Here is a 16,252-nt window from a genome sequence, read left to right as displayed (position 1 = left end):
AGTAATACCTTCCTTGCGTGTTTTTTATAAAAGTCGTCTTGAGTTGGAATCAAAACATGGATGTCAGAAATTTAAAAAATGTGACTACATAATCGCTCAAAAAAAAATTTGATTAACTTTGAGAGATTAACTTTTAGAGAAAAATTAACATAATACGATTAAAAACTTAATAATTTATTATTTGTAAAAATAAACTTAAAATATCAACTATTTATTGTAACTCATAATTAGTGCAGGCTTTTGAAAGCTAATAAAAAAATTAACAAGAAAATTGTTACATTGAGATTTATTATAAGATAGAAATCCCGTTTTTAACGTTAAAAAAATGAATAAATAAAGAAATCCCGTATGTAATGTGACAAGGGTTGTAATGCCTAGGGTGGATGGCCATGGATCCACAAGTGAGAAGGGAATCCCATTTATTATTGTGCCACCTATTATCTCTCTTTATACTCTCTTCTATGGGTAGCTATGAATGTTGCGAAAATATCTTTTCGCTAAAAGGTTCGTCGTTCCTCTCATCTCTAAAATCTCTCTCTCACCTCTCAAATCTATCTATTTGCTTCTAAAAGATCTCACAAAATATATCTTTTTTAATTCTTCCTTCAAAACTCACTTTCCTTTTTTTTCCCTCTCTCTCCCCTATCTCACTTTCTCTCCCACCTATCTCTAACTTTCTTCCTCTTCCACGTGAACCATTGTTAGCAAAATCGAACTGAGGTGGTTAATCGGACATGAGTACGGAAGTAGCTTAACCGGCCTAATCAGTAAACTTGCTAATTCAACCATTCTAACCAGACAAATTTTGGACGGTCCAAATTATTGAAAAAAATAAAAAAGATACAAAAAAATATCTATTAAACTATGAGAAGCATATAAAGAATGATTAAAACAAAATACATTCAAATGAAGTTGAAAATTAATGAAAAAAAATAGATTTTAAAGAGTCGATTTGTGCCTAGGGGGTTTAAAATTTTTCGAAAAAGATGGGAAAATACCAAAGTGAGTATTAATGACCAAAATAATTTTTAATCTTTATTATAATGTAAAGAATATTAAAAAATGTATTACAAACCAGATTCCTTATTTTTGATATATTATAGACATTTTTTTTAAAATACCGCCCGATCACTAAAACCGCATGAAACCGGTGGTGCCCGGTTCCGATCCAACCGGGCAGTTACCGATTAGATTGCCCGATTTTTTCAACATGGACACAAACTGCATCCCCGTCAAAAATGTTCCACATGAGATAATCTCTCTCTTTTATAATATCTCATCTCTTTCTAATTTAAAATATCCCTTTTCCTTGTAGAAAAAAATGAAATTAAAATATGAAATGAGGTTGTGTTTGTCAGATCAGCCGAGATTGAATTTAGTCTGTAGTGCTTGCATGTAGTTGTAAGCTCATTAGCTAGCATTTCTTATATATATATATAGATATGGGGAATGATTTCATGTAACGGTTGCATAGTAATATAATGCAACAACATTAAAAAACTATGTTAGGACTATTTATTTGATTCAAATTTTAAAATATACACTATTTTTACTCTAATGAACAATCACCAAAAGAGAAAGAAAAAAAAAAAAAAACGAGACCTAGAAAGTATTTATTTAAACCCAACTAACATAGGATGTTGATTTACATAAGATGCTTAGATCTAAGCCTTAGAAGGATATTTTCTTTTCCAATTTTTTTAAATGGCTTTATTATTATTATATTAAAAAGAAAAAATGATTTTTTGTAAAGGCTGAGATCTTGAAATTCTAGATTTGTAACGATATCTAGGCGTTTAAATTGAACTTTTTTTTTTTTAGATTGATTATTAAGATGCACAGAGTGTGTGCAAAATTTTGGGTCATAAAAATACTACAAATATGGTTTTCTATAAAGTGTGGTTGCATCATCCTATGATACAACCGTTGCATGAAATCACTGCCCGATATATATATATATATATATATATCGGGCAGTGATTTCATGCAACGGTTGTATACAGTAATATGATGCAACAACATTAAAAAACCATGTGCAGGCCATTTTGTTTGATCCAAAATTTAACAAATATATATATATTTTTATTGTAATGAACAATCACATAAAAATAAAAATTTAAAAATACAACCTAGAAAGTATTTTTTTAGCCCAATGAATATAGGTCGTGCATTTTGGTGAGATGCTTAGATCTAGGTCTTAGAATGATCATTTTTCTTTCCAAAATTTTTTAGAGAGTTATATTATCATTAGATTAACAATATTAAAAAAAAAAAAAAAATTTGAATTCATAAAATCCTAGATCTTGAAATTCATCAAATGGATAGTCTAGATTCATTGTTGGAGGGGACTCACTTTGACCATATATAGCGTGCAAATTAGTTTTTGTTTTCTTTGTTTTTTGGTTGGATTATTAAGAGGAACAGAGTTTGTGTGCAAAATTTTGGGTTATAAAAATACCACAAACATGGTTTTCTGGACTTGTGGTTGAATTATACTATGAGTAATGATATCATGCAACCGTTGTATAATAATATGATGCAACAACATAAAAAACCATCTTATGACCATTTGTTTGATCCAAAATTTGAAATATACAATATTTTCATTCTAATTAACAATCACAAAAAAAGAAAAATTCGAAAACACAACCTAGAAAGTATTTTTTTAGCCCAATTAATATAGGCCGTTCATTTAGGTAAGATGCTTCGATCTACGCCTTAGAAGGATTTTTTCATTTTCAATTTTTTTGGATGGCTTTATTATCATTAGATGAACAATGTTAAAAAATAAAAAAATGATTTTGAGTTTATAAAAGGCTAAGATCTTGAAATTCACAAAATGAGTGGTGTAGATTCGTTTTTGGAAGGGACTCATTTTGACCATATCTAGGCTTCAAATTGAACTTTTTTTTTTTGGGTAATTGATTATTGAGATGAAGAGAGTGTGTGTGAAAATTTTGAGGATATACAAATACCATAAATATAGTTTTCTAGAAGTGTCTTGCATTATACTATGATACAACGGTTGCATTGGATCATTGCTCTTACACTATGATGCATCCGTTGCATTAGATCACTGCCATATATATATATATATATATATATATATATATATATATATATATATATATAAAAGGCTAACAAACACCGGCAATTATAATGAATAGTAATATAGAAGGAATCTCAACCGTCAGATCTTCATTGAGTGGTTCAAAATACATATCACTATTTTAATTTTAATTTTTTTCTATGAATCTGATTAAGATGAAATTTTGGGTGTATATACCTAACACTATTGCCCACCATATAAAAAAATAAAAAAATCATTTTCAATAATTTAAAATGACCAAATTACCCCCATCATTTTTCATGGGTATTTAGGTCATTTTATATTTTGGGCAATATTTTTTATATATATATTTTAAATTATACGCCCTTAGTACATTCATCTAAAATTTCGTTATAATATGATTTTTAGAAAAAATATTAAAATTCATATAATAATATGCATTCTGAACCACATAATAAAAATCTGACGGTTGGGATTCCACCTACATTGCTATTCATTATAGGTGCCAAGTGTTTGGAAGGTTTGTATAGAGTCGAGGCTCTAAACTATCAAAGTAAAACGCACCTTCAAATAGTACCGATAATTGTGGTTTCAATACTGAAAATCTTTGTGGTAGCCTTAAAATAGATTTTCATATATAATTATAAAATTTAAACCTTCAAAAATAGTGTATACCGAGTGTATCTATGAAAAATTGAAAATTTTGAAAATTGACAGTCCAAAAATGCATTACAAGATATGCTATTTCTGAAACTTGAGATCCATTTTTTTCTCTTGTTCATGCATCTTGATGTTGAGATGATCAATTTGAGGATATTTGGGCATCAAAACATCTTCTAGTGAAATTTTGAGGTAGACTCCAATTTGATTGTTTGGAGCCTCGACTCAATATATATATACATGAAAAGGATTCGATACACCAACGGTGGTGATCTGCCGTTTTCTCTCGATGGAAACCTCATGCTCCCCAACGCTCCCTCAAGCTACAACAACACCTCTGACCTTTATAAAGGGCCTGACGGCTTATGACGGCAACTGTCTCTATCGCTCTTCTTCATCTTCCGCCCCTCTCTCTCTCCTGCTGCCACTCTCCCACCCTCTGTCTCTCTAGCCAAACTTGATGGCTCTCTCTCTCTCTCTCTCTCTTTCTCTCCCCTATCGCTCCATTGCTCCAATACGATGTCATATGAGTCTCTTCTCTTTCAATCTCTCTCTGACTGGCCCCTCTCTCTCAAACCCTCGATGACGCTCTCTCACAAACCCTCGCTGACCTGCTGCCCCTCTCTCTCAATCTCTTTGAAACCCACCCCTCTCTCTCAATCTCTTTGATACCCACCCCTCTCTCTCAATCTCTCTCCCACCTACCCCTCTCCGCCCCTCTCTATACATCTCTCGCTGCCCCTCGCTCTCAATCGCCCTCTATGCCCATCTCACTCTCTTGAAATACAACCTAAAACATGAAAAATTTCTCAAAATTTCATAAATTTTCTATGCTCAATTGCTGCTGCTGCAAAGACATTGGGACAATCTTTGGTGCATTGAGGTTCATCCGAGGTTTAGGTATGCTATCGCTTAATCTTTGCATTTTGATTTTGTTTGTCCCATTTTAAATTTTGGTGGTTTTGGTTTTTCAGTCGTTGAATGTGTTACTGTAAATGGATACAGAGCAACAAAACTATGGTCATAGAAATTCTGTTCACATTAATATATTACAATTTCAATGAATCGCAAGAATGAACTGAGAGGTTAAGTGATAGGATTCCTAACCAAAATCAATAAACATAGAAGTACACATTTCCCACCTGCCTTGGCACAGCTGATAAAATTGTAGACAGTAGCACCAATTCTATTTGACAAACTTTCCAGGTCTCCCAAGTAAATTTGCAGGCACTATGCACTCAATTTTGATGAAATCGACTACGAAAACCAAAACCATCAATTTTGATGAAAACGATTAAGGAAACCAAAACCATCTGAGGTGCTGAAGTCACTAAGGAAACCAAAACCATCCCTATGCTTCTTCTCAATGTGAAAGAAATGACAATGGCTAAGTGACAAGCATAGCCTGTATTTATTGGTACCTTCTTGAGACCACACCAAGATTTAGGCAGTTTGCATGAAGTTTATGATTAACAAACCTTTGTGACTCCTCTGCATTAACCTCCATCAAGTTCTTTTTGGGTCCCCTCTCTCTCAATCTCCCTCTATGCCCCTCTCTCTCTCTCTCTAAAAATACAACCTAAAACACGGAAAATTTCTGAAATTTCAAAAAAAATTTGTGCTCCATTGCTACTGCAAAGACGATTGGGGCAATCTTCAGTAGATTTGAGGCTCATCCGAGGTTCAGATATTCTATCTTTGAATCTTTCCTATTACTGTTTCAATTTCTTTATGTTTTTAGGATATCTTTGAATCTGTTTTAGTGCTTTCTTTTAATCTTTATTTTTTAGGATACTGTGTTAGTGCATTATTTTGATTTTTACAGGTGATATCAATCTTTTGTTTTGAGTTTTGGGGGTTTTCATTGTCTCTGTGCTTATTCGTTTTCAATATAATAAAACAAGTTTCCTATTTTATTTGGGCATGGTATGTGGAGGTATTGGTTTCAAGGTCGTCTCTTCCTTTAGTGGCATTTGTTTTACCTTCCTTCCCCACCCACTTCCTAAGAGTTAAGCAGTCTCGTGGTTATATCAGGTTTCTTTTCCTAACTTAAAGAAAATTTTAAGAGATATAGGTTCTACTTCTCTAATTTGTATTGTTGTCTCATTCTCATCGTACTATTTTTCATGAAAATCTCAACGGGTATCTGTGGGTAGGTTTCTTTTTCTTCCCAGTTTCTCTTGTAACGTACTGCACATTTATGCAATCATACTCATCATAAGCCTATCTCACCCAATCATACTTAGCGGAGATTACTTGGCTTTGAAGTTTACAATTGACTTCCATATCTTAAAGGTTTTTGATATCTTTAAGTTTCATGACCTATAAACTGATTATGATTTTTTTGTTCTGTTCTACTTTGTGACGAAATAGTCATTTTGTCATCAGCTGGTTAATAACAACTTAACTTACAATTTTTTGGAAAATTTACATGCAACCTGCACGTACTATGCCAAGGTGTTTTCTGTCATTCATACAATTCTTTTATGTGTGTCTCGAGTTGCACTCACCAAAATTTGGTAATTTCCATATAAGGTGCCCTTTGAAGTAGAGATTTGAGTTTGCTGCTTGGATAGCAGCTATATCTACCACAGGCAATTTAAAAACGCAAAAAAAATAACTTTCATTTATGATCTTTCAAGTAAAGCAGTATTTCTGGGTTCTGAAGAACATATGTATACTTGTTACTAGTCGAATGCATAAGAGCTTGAGATAGAGAATTAGACTTGAATAATCTATATCTATTATGAACACATGCACCCGTTTTTTGCTGTGTCCACACATCATAAATTGACATTGTAACATCATAATTTTACATTGTAAAGTGTAACATCATAATTTTACATAATGAATTTAATTGTTTGTGTTTCACATGGTTGTGATGAAGTTCTACATAGTATTTTGGTTTTTTTTAGAATGTTAATGATGAAGTTCTTTATAGTTCTCATGTCACTTCTATGCAGAATAAATCTCGACAACCAATTCCCACTATTATTTTGTAAACGCAGACCACAATGTGGTCAAATGCACGTCTTTATCGCAAAAACACGAGATAACTACAATAAGCCTTTCTACAAATGCTCCAACTGGAAGTTATGTGACATTGATTCATGAAAATAATGTAAAATCATATTATTGTTCAATTGTATGCACAAACTTAAAACCTTTTATATGTTTGTGTTAACCACTAGAATGAAGTGGGATGCGGCTATCTAGTGTGGTGTGACGAGATACTAGGCTAAGCTAGAAAACCCATGGTCAGAAGGTTCGTGTCACAGAGGCCAGATGTTTGTGAGGCCAGATGTTTGTGTCACGAGATACTAGGCCAAGCTAGAAAACCCATAGTTAGAAGGTTCGTGTCACAGAGGCCAGATGTTTGTTAGGCCAGATGTTTGTGTCACTATTGGAGTACATCCTGCTCTATATGAAGAAGAGAAGACCAAAGTTGTTGCTATGGTTCTTGAGAAAGTAGTCGTTGTAAAATTTATTATTGTATGCGCAATTGTTCTTTTACTGTTGATGCTCACCATTCTTTTTCTTTTGAATGGAATGGGTATTTGTTTCATGGTATCATTACAAATGTAATTCAGTTTTTCATATAACACTTTCTTGTTTGGTGATATATTGTAATATGGTTAATAGGTTAAAAAATATTATTACAATTGTAGTTATTATCAATCAAATATGCCTTTTCTCTCTCTTAATTGAGGGGTGGAAGAATAACAGGCACGTTTCCAAAATTTGGTCCATCCATCCAACAATAGAGATCAAATGCGGTATGCCAACTTAAGAAACGTCTTTGTCTAAAAGAGACATACATGACAATTCTTATAATCAATTCTCATTGCATGTTGCAACATCCATTATTTCCTAACTGAATGCATTGATACTTAATACATGTTGCAACATCCATTATTTCCTAACTGAATGCATTGATACTTAATACAAGAAATCTTAGAATGGGCGCCGATGTTTCATAATAATCAGTTTTCTTCCTTTAAAATGCTTCAATACATATGCCAGAAGCCATGCAATGCACTCCCCAAGCATAGGGAGCATTTGGACGACAATTCAATTATCATTGTATGAATGTGAATGGCATTTGAATGGACAAAAATTTTATGGAGAAAAAGCACTCTTGCAACTCAACACTTGCAAAGTAAACGTGAGGTGCACATATGAACATTGCACAAATTTGATTGTTATACGAAAGAACATCAATTTTATAGGCAAGATACATTGCAATACTGAAATTAAAGTCACAGTGAAGGGAAACATTTGATCCCGAATATGACAAGTGCGATATCTTCATTTCTTTCCTTTCTAGGTGCCCATGATGCCGACATATCTAGAAACATGTACCCACACAATGAACATATATTCTATAATGTTCTTTTCTAAAGCGCATACAACAAAAAAAGGCAAAATAAACATCTTGAGTCCATAGCAGCAAATTTAAAAAGCCACAATAGACATCTTGAGTCTGCAACAGCAAATTCAAATAACCAAAATAGACATCTTGAGTCTGCAATAGCAAATTGAAAAAGCTAAAATAGAAATCTTGAATTCGCAATAACAAGTTTCTCCCTAGTGTTCCCTGAGATGGTTGAGAACCATCTGCTCTTGTTGTATGCATCAACGAAGATCAGCTTGTTGCTTTCCACCAATTTTAGATAACTTTGTTGCACCCAACCTAATTCACAAAGCCACATTGTATTTCAACAATCATATTCATGTTCTATAAATTGTGCAATCAATAACAAGCAATCATTGACAAATTCAAACATTAAACCTGGGTTGTATCCAATAAAAGGTAGCTATACAAGACAGGAAAATTAAAGGGTGTAGATGGACAAAGTATGATAGTCTGGACCATAGAAGGTAGCATACAAGACAGGATATCCAAACAGTGTGATTACTAGTCCAAACAGTGGGAACACCAAACCTGGGTTGTATCCAGATGCTATCCAATGGCATGTATCCAAGACCAAGTTCAAAATTACCCACTCCGATATGACCATCTTGTTTAGCAATATTCACAACATCAAAACCAATCCCTACAATCAATCACTATATAACAAGCAAGCAATCACTACAACAAGCAAACAATTTACAGGTGCTTTAAAAATTAAAGGGTTTATCAATAAAAGGTAGCCATACAAGACAGGAAAAGAACCCAGTTTTGTACGCAAGCAATCACTACAAACAAGCAAACAATTTACAGGTGCTTCAAAAATAAAGCAAGCAATCACTACAATTCATGGTGCTCCTTATGACCAATGGTTTTCTTCAGCATTCCTAACAGACCGTTCCATACGGCACATTTTGTCAGCAGCCCTGAAGATGGAAGACAATTTGCACTGTTAGCATTTTATATTACATTTAAAAGTTCGACAATTATAAGTAAGCTCTACTACAACCAGAATTAAGAAGCTTGTATAATCAAAATGCAAGAGATACTAATGGTATGCTTTGCACGAATGAATGACAAACAATTTCTTTTGTCGTGCCCAATGCCCTTTCAAACTGCACACTTTCTAGTATTTTCGTTTGGCTTTTTGGTATTTTCCTTCGGCTTCTTAGTATTTTCCTTCGGCTTCCACCCTTCTAATCAAGCTTTCTTTCTTTTATCGGTAGGTCTTCCCTTTGTCCGTGCACATGAAGGCTCAAGAATATTTTGGCAATAGTCACTTGCACTTGGTGTGTCACTACAACTAGCTGCATTCTCATCAATATTAGCATTTGCTTCAACATTACCATTCTCTTCAGCATTACAATTGATTGTGGCGTCATTCTGCTGACCTCCCTTATGCTTGAATTGGCTATCAACCTGACAAATTCTATCGTGTATTATGGCCATTATAAATTAATGGAGCTCTGCACTCTCTGAAGCATGCTCGGCGAGGTATCGAGTTGCCTGATATACCTAATTATATCGAATGGAGCGTTGTAGTCGAGATGCTTCTTGAATTTGATTGCCACTCTCATTGATAAAAACCCCATTTGTTATATCTTTTGTCCAATGCCTCATTATATATTATGGGGGTATTTCGAATACATTCTTCACTACAAAAACCTTCAACACATGCCTACAAAGAAGACCCATCCTCTCATATAAATGACAACTGCAACAAACGCTCTTGTCATTGGAATTGAATTCCACAGGTAGGGTTTGGAATCACTTCTTAGTATTGATACCTTAAAAGTGGCAAGCAATCCACTGTCCTCAATTGACTCGCTCATGAAATTAATACAATTCACCACCTCTTCCCCAAATAGCTTCATAATCTTTTAAGTATAGATCTTTGCTACCTGGGCCTCAATAAAAGAAGTTGTTCTTAATATTGGAGTAGTATTAATGTCTCTTAAGTCATTTTCCTTGTCCTTTCGCACCTTCTTATCTTGCACCTTTACAGTCACTTCTTACCTTGCACCTTTACAGTCACCTTTGAAGTTCTTATTCATCCCTTCACTCCTTTGAGTGGAAGTCGTCACTCAAATACGTATCAACCCCTTGCATGTGACAACTATAGAGTCTAGTACGCCACTCATTACTTTCCAGCCCATAATTCTCAATCATATCTTTCCACCCCAATTCAAATTCTTCCACTGTTGCACTAGCCACACGCCTCCTGAAGGTTTCTGAAAAATTTAGATGCCTACGCAAGACATGACACATTTTTTCATTAATCTTTGATAGTATACACCACTTACAATAATGATGCTTACTTTGATCTAAAACTCGTTTGACTACATTCGAAATTGCAGAGTCTTAATTAGTGAGAATAACTCCAGGTTGACGTCTCCCCATAGCTTCTAACCAATTTTCAAATATCCATACAAATGATTCAACCTTCTCATAAAAAATGAGCGCAAATCCGAGGAGAGTGGTACTGTGATGGTGATTTACACCAAGAATGGGTGCAAATGGCATACCATATGTGTTTGTTTTGTATGTCGTATCAAAAGTTACCACATCAGAGAAGCACTGGTATGAAACTCTAGAAAATGCGTCTACCCATAAGACGCTCAAGATGTGATTGGCTTCATCTAATTTCATTCTATAAAAAAAAGATGGGTTCAATTCCTTCATTTTATAAAGCCATTGCATAACAAGACTTCCATCTTCTCCTCTTAGTTTTCTTCTAAAGTTAGCGATTACATTTTGGATGTCTTTTTCTGTACAATAAACATTATCAATCCCTCCAGATTGCTCTATGAAAATGCCATGAATATTTGTGGCCTTCACCAATGCCGAGCTCATTGAACCTATCATCAACTTTGCAGCGCCTGACATTTTTGGATGTGAGCGAATTACACGATCTTTTCTTAGAGACAAAAGATAGTGACTGTGTTTTTTAGCAATCCTAGTCGCAACCCACTCGTTATTTGCATTTCTACTTAGGCCCATCTTAGCTATACAACCACACCTTGATTCATGGTGTACCTTTTTACCTACCCAATCTTTCTCTCGATGAAATCATTCCTTAGAACAATTGAGCCTTTGACCATCTTTATTGTGGGTTGTCCCCTTACGGATGCCAAAACCTTTGGCTAATGCATACTCCTTATAATACTCATATGCTTCATTCTCAGAACCAAACTTTATCCCTATATATGGTTCTTCTATTTGTAGGCCCTTAGTTGATGAGCCATGTTCCCCGTCTCTCATTTCTGTAAGATAAGGAACCTGCTCCAGCTCCATGGTATCATTCGTGCTGTCTACAGTTGGGCACCGGGAAGATGTCACACCGACTGATATGGTGGGGTCCATAAAAATCTTTCAACTGACCCTACATAAAAAACCAAACCACCTAAGTAGATGTCTGCAAAAATCTATTGAGTGGTTCTATCAAAACACTATATAGACAAACATCACAAAAGAATAACCATAATAGATTGTTTATGGAAGTTTTAAAAATGTTCTTAACCAAACAAACAATAAAGTAAGATGAGTCAATACTCTACAACGTTTTTTGATATCTTGTTGGACTATCTAATCGACTTTCAACAGCTTTAATTGCCTTTTTAGCCTAGTAATAGATAAAAAAGATGAGCAACTAAGGCGCCAATTCAATTTATGATACTTGGATGTAGCAGAAAACTCATGCATGTGTTCATATTGATGAGGGAAATGCATAGTTGGTGGAAGGACTGTATGGGAAAGGTTTTTCAAGGAACACATAATCGAAATTTATGTGCATAAGTTCAGTCTTGTCTAAGTCCTGCATTTTCATTAAAGCATCTCGTATGTGCTTTTTTGAATAATAAAAAGGCCGATTAAATCTAGGTAAAAGTAACCATGATAAAAAAAGAATGTCACCTATGCATGTACTCATTATGAATGTTCTAAATTCATAAATGAAAGAATCAGGGCAAAGGATCAAAGACTAGCCTCTACAAAAGTGATGTTATAGTAAATGCAGGGACACAGTTAGGATAAAGAATATTAGAAAACGTGTTAGAGAAGGGGAATGCAGTTAGTATTTTTGGTTTGATTACAGGCCATTTTATAAGTATGATGTATTGTAAGTCACAACATTAAGTACATTCATATTTAAGCAACAAACTGGATGGCATTTTCAGTAAAACCCCATGAACCTGCATTCATATGTTCTCTACAATAATATTTTTTCAAGAATTTCCATCTCTAAAAATAACATAACAAGGGGCACATTCATCGATATGTACCCCACACCAACTAGCACGCACACACATACAACACATAGACAAACACTTGACTATATGAGTTTTTCCAAGTTAGGCACAAATAGGATCATTTGGTTTCAGATATGTCAAGCAATCAAATTAACCCAACCCCATCTTTCTCCATGTTCATGTATCATCTCAGATACATCTCACATCCTATTCAATCCAGAAACTAATGAATTCTTCTAACATAAACAATAATACATTCACATAGAACTCTATTATCCACAATGTCATGGTGGAATACTATTTGAGCGATAAAACAATGCTGCACTTCATTGCCCACAGTTTCAATCAATCAGTAATGGGGCAAAGATGCATACCTGAACCTTAGATGCACTTCAAATCCCGAAGATTGCCCCAATCCAGCAATGGAGCAGCAGCAAACTTTGGATGCACTTCAAATCCCGAAATTTGCCCCAATTAAGCAATGGAGCAGCAGCAAAACTTGGATGCACCTCAAATCCCGAAGATTGCGCTAATCAAGCAATGGAGCAGCATCAATTTTGCAGTAGCAAACCTTGGATGCACCTTAAATCTCGAAGATTGCCCCAATCGAGCAATGGAGCAGTAGCAATTTTGCAGCAACAATGGGGCAGGAACGAGAGAGATTGAGAGAGGGAGATTGAGTGAGGGGTGAGATGGTTTGGTTGCCCCAATAGTCTGAGAGAGGTTTGCAGCAGCAATGGAGCAGCAGCGTTAGAGATTTAGAGAGCGCGAGATAGTTTGGTGGAGAGAGAGAGGGGAGAAGATGGAGTTTGGGTGGAGAGAGAGAGGGGAGAAGATGGAGTTTGGGTGGAGAGAGAGGGGCAGCAGTCAGAGATTGAGAAGAGAGAGAGTTGCCAACATGATTTGGGAGAGACAGCAGGAGCGAGAGAGAGGAAGAGATAGAGAGAGTTGTCATCATGAGACATCAGGATAGAGAGAGAGGGCCAAGTTTCGGTAGAGGGAGAGGGCGGTGGGAAATGGAGAGAGGGAGAAAGAGAGACTTGCCAACATAAGCCGTCAAGCCCTATTCAAATGTCAGAGTGGCTGCTGTAGCTTGAGGGCGAGTTGGGGAGTGTGAGAATTCCATCGAGAGAAAATGGTAGATCACCATTGGCGTACCAAACCCTATGCATGGGCTGGCGTACCGAATCCTTTTCCCTATATATATATATATATATATATATTATTTCTTTATGATTTTACCTAATATAAATTCGCCAAATTATTTTCAACATAATTTGTACCTGAATACCAAAACAATCGGATAACCATAGCGATTTTGACACTGGCAAATTTTTCATAGCATCAAAACGATAGGTACTGCAGTTATTTATATCATTTACCATTTAACTTAATAATACTTTTATTTATTGAATTAATAATTTTTTTGACATTTTATTTAGAAAAAGGGGCTCAGTATTGTTTTTCGTTTTTTTTTTGGATGGCATGAATAATTAAGTAAAATGGGGCTAATAATCAATTGAGAAGTCAATTTTTATTTTTTGCATGCATACTTTTTAGCAATGTTAGATCTCTATATACTATAGTATTGAATTATTGTCTTAAAAATTTGAGGGTTTTGCTTTGATTTATTGTGATATTTCTATTATTTGATAATGTGATTTGCAGGGGAAACATAATGTATTTTTTAAAGTCTCATTTTTCTAAATTCACATATAAGTATTTATTATTTATTTATTTTATTTAATTCCACCCATCAGATTACAAATTTGATAGATATTTGGTGTTCATTTATTTTGTATGGAATTGTTTTGTGTATAACATAATCTTAGTTACCTATATTAATAATAAAAGCATTATTATCTATAACATGTGTGCTTTTTTTTTTTTGTTGACAGATTTTTGTCGTTATCACAGATATGCAGAGTATGTATTCCTACATATAATTCACTCTACGACAAAGTTATAACATAAGAAAATAATATACAATATTATAGTAAATATTATTAATCTAATTATGATAATCTATTTAGTATCGTAATTTTACGTTATTAGCCATTTAACCTTATAGTACTTTTATTTATTGAATTAATAAAATTATTTTTTATTGGGTTCAAAATGAAGAAGTATATTGTTGGGCTTGTATAATTTGTGGCATTGACCTTTTATTTGGAAAAAAAGGTTCAATATTTATTTTATTATATTTGGATAGTATGAAAATTGGGTAAATATGGCCAATAATTGAATGTCAATTTGTATTTTTTACATGTAGATTTTTTAGCAATTTTAGATCCCTATATAGGAGGGTATTCATTTTTTTAAATCACATGTAAGTATTAACTCTGTAACTTTTTTATTTAATTCCACGTATCAAATTATGAATTTGATATTTTGGAGTTCATTTATTTTTGATAGAATTTTTTTAGGTATAACATAAACTTAATTATGTATATTAATGATAAATTATAATTGTCTATAATATGTGTGAATTTGATATTTTGGATAAATTTTTTTGTGTATAACATAAACTTAATTATGTATATTAATGATAAAATTATAATTATCTGTAATATGTGTGCTTTTTTTTTTTTTGGGGACATATTTTTGTCGCTGTCATAGATGTACAGAGTATATATTCCTAAATAATTCACTCTGCATGGATTCTACATAGAATTTACTTTGTGGCAAAGTTATAACATAAGCAAATAATATTCAATATTATAATAAATATTATTAATCTATTTATGATTATCTAATCTATATAGATCATAATTTTAAATATTATTAATCTAATTATGATTATCTAATCTATTTAGATCATAATTTTACTTTGTTTATGATAACGATTAGAATGACATCTTATTCTAATTTATTATAATTATATAATGATGATGATGATCATCATCCACTAAGCCTTTTCCTAACTTAGTTGGGGTTGGCTACATAAATTCTAGTCTTTTATTCTGCTCTATTAAAAGTATAGTTATGTAGACACTGTTATACATCATTTTTGATGTACTTGTATCCTCGAGGCGAGTAAGGAGAGAACCGGTGGTAACCTTGTCTTGTTGGTGCCCAATACGCCGTTAGACCTTTGAAGAAGTGTCAGAATGACCTTAAATTGCATGGGAGCGTAGTTTTGGATACCCCAAGGATACCTATAAAGTTTTGTCGCATTCTGACAAGTTTTGATATTATCAGGATGAAACTTAGTTTTCAAATCTAGTTCCTATCATGCTGAAAAAAGACCATATAACTATAGCCCTATTTTTGGGTCTTAAAAAGGTACTAGACTACCGCTGTTGGATCTGAAACATTGAGAAACTCACATGTACCAAATTTTGGCTCAATCGGACCCTCCGGGACTATTATGGGCCTAACTTACCATAAAAAAGTGGGTTGTACACTATTGCGGTGCAGCCTTAGTGAACTAGTTTCCATTTATGGAAACTATGTTTTCTCATTTCGAGATGATTTTCAAATGCTCATAACTCACTTATTTTGATTGCAAGTAAGCTCAAATTTAGACACGAGCTAAATCTCGACGACCGATCATTTTGACATGTGGCACACATCATGACGTGGCCCAAAACAAGAGAATTTCTAAATAGATGATGGGCTCAAAACATGAAAATTCAGATTTTATAAAGAAGAACATCCAATTCTTTGAGATGCCATAGCTCAAGATCTCGATGACGGATCGTTGCAAGTATGGGTTCGTTGCGGCCGTGCTTCGAATAGCTACAATTTTATATAATTTTTATGTATGATCGAAGGCTAGATGACACAAATTTTAAGGTCGAAAATGTCATACTTTTCCAGTTGTCAGAATCCAATTTTCGGGTGACTTCCCAAAATTGGAAC

At 33.9% G+C, this 16,252-nt stretch overlaps 2 long non-coding RNA genes across 2 annotated transcripts; one reads left to right on the top strand and one right to left on the bottom strand.

Moving 5' to 3' along the window:
- Nucleotides 1-3,846: 3,846 nt before the first annotated feature.
- LOC110007647 (uncharacterized) lies at nt 3,847-7,470 on the top strand. Its single transcript, XR_002281701.2, has 2 exons — nt 3,847-4,630; nt 6,694-7,470. It is a non-coding gene; the product is annotated as an uncharacterized LOC110007647 (long non-coding RNA).
- Nucleotides 7,471-8,007: 537 nt separating this feature from the next.
- Nucleotides 8,008-13,581, bottom strand: LOC110007653 (uncharacterized). Its single transcript, XR_002281711.2, has 2 exons — nt 12,763-13,581; nt 8,008-11,523 (listed from the first exon to the last, which is right to left on the bottom strand). It is a non-coding gene; the product is annotated as an uncharacterized LOC110007653 (long non-coding RNA).
- Nucleotides 13,582-16,252: the final 2,671 nt, after the last annotated feature.

Source organism: Amborella trichopoda, chromosome 12 (genome assembly GCF_054954075.1).
Source record: "Amborella trichopoda isolate Santa Cruz 75 chromosome 12, AtrichopodaSantaCruz75HAP2 v2.0, whole genome shotgun sequence".
Lineage (NCBI taxonomy): Eukaryota > Viridiplantae > Streptophyta > Magnoliopsida > Amborellales > Amborellaceae > Amborella > Amborella trichopoda.
The sequence above is the reverse complement of the archived record's forward strand: the minus strand, read 5'-3'. Positions and strand labels throughout refer to the sequence as shown.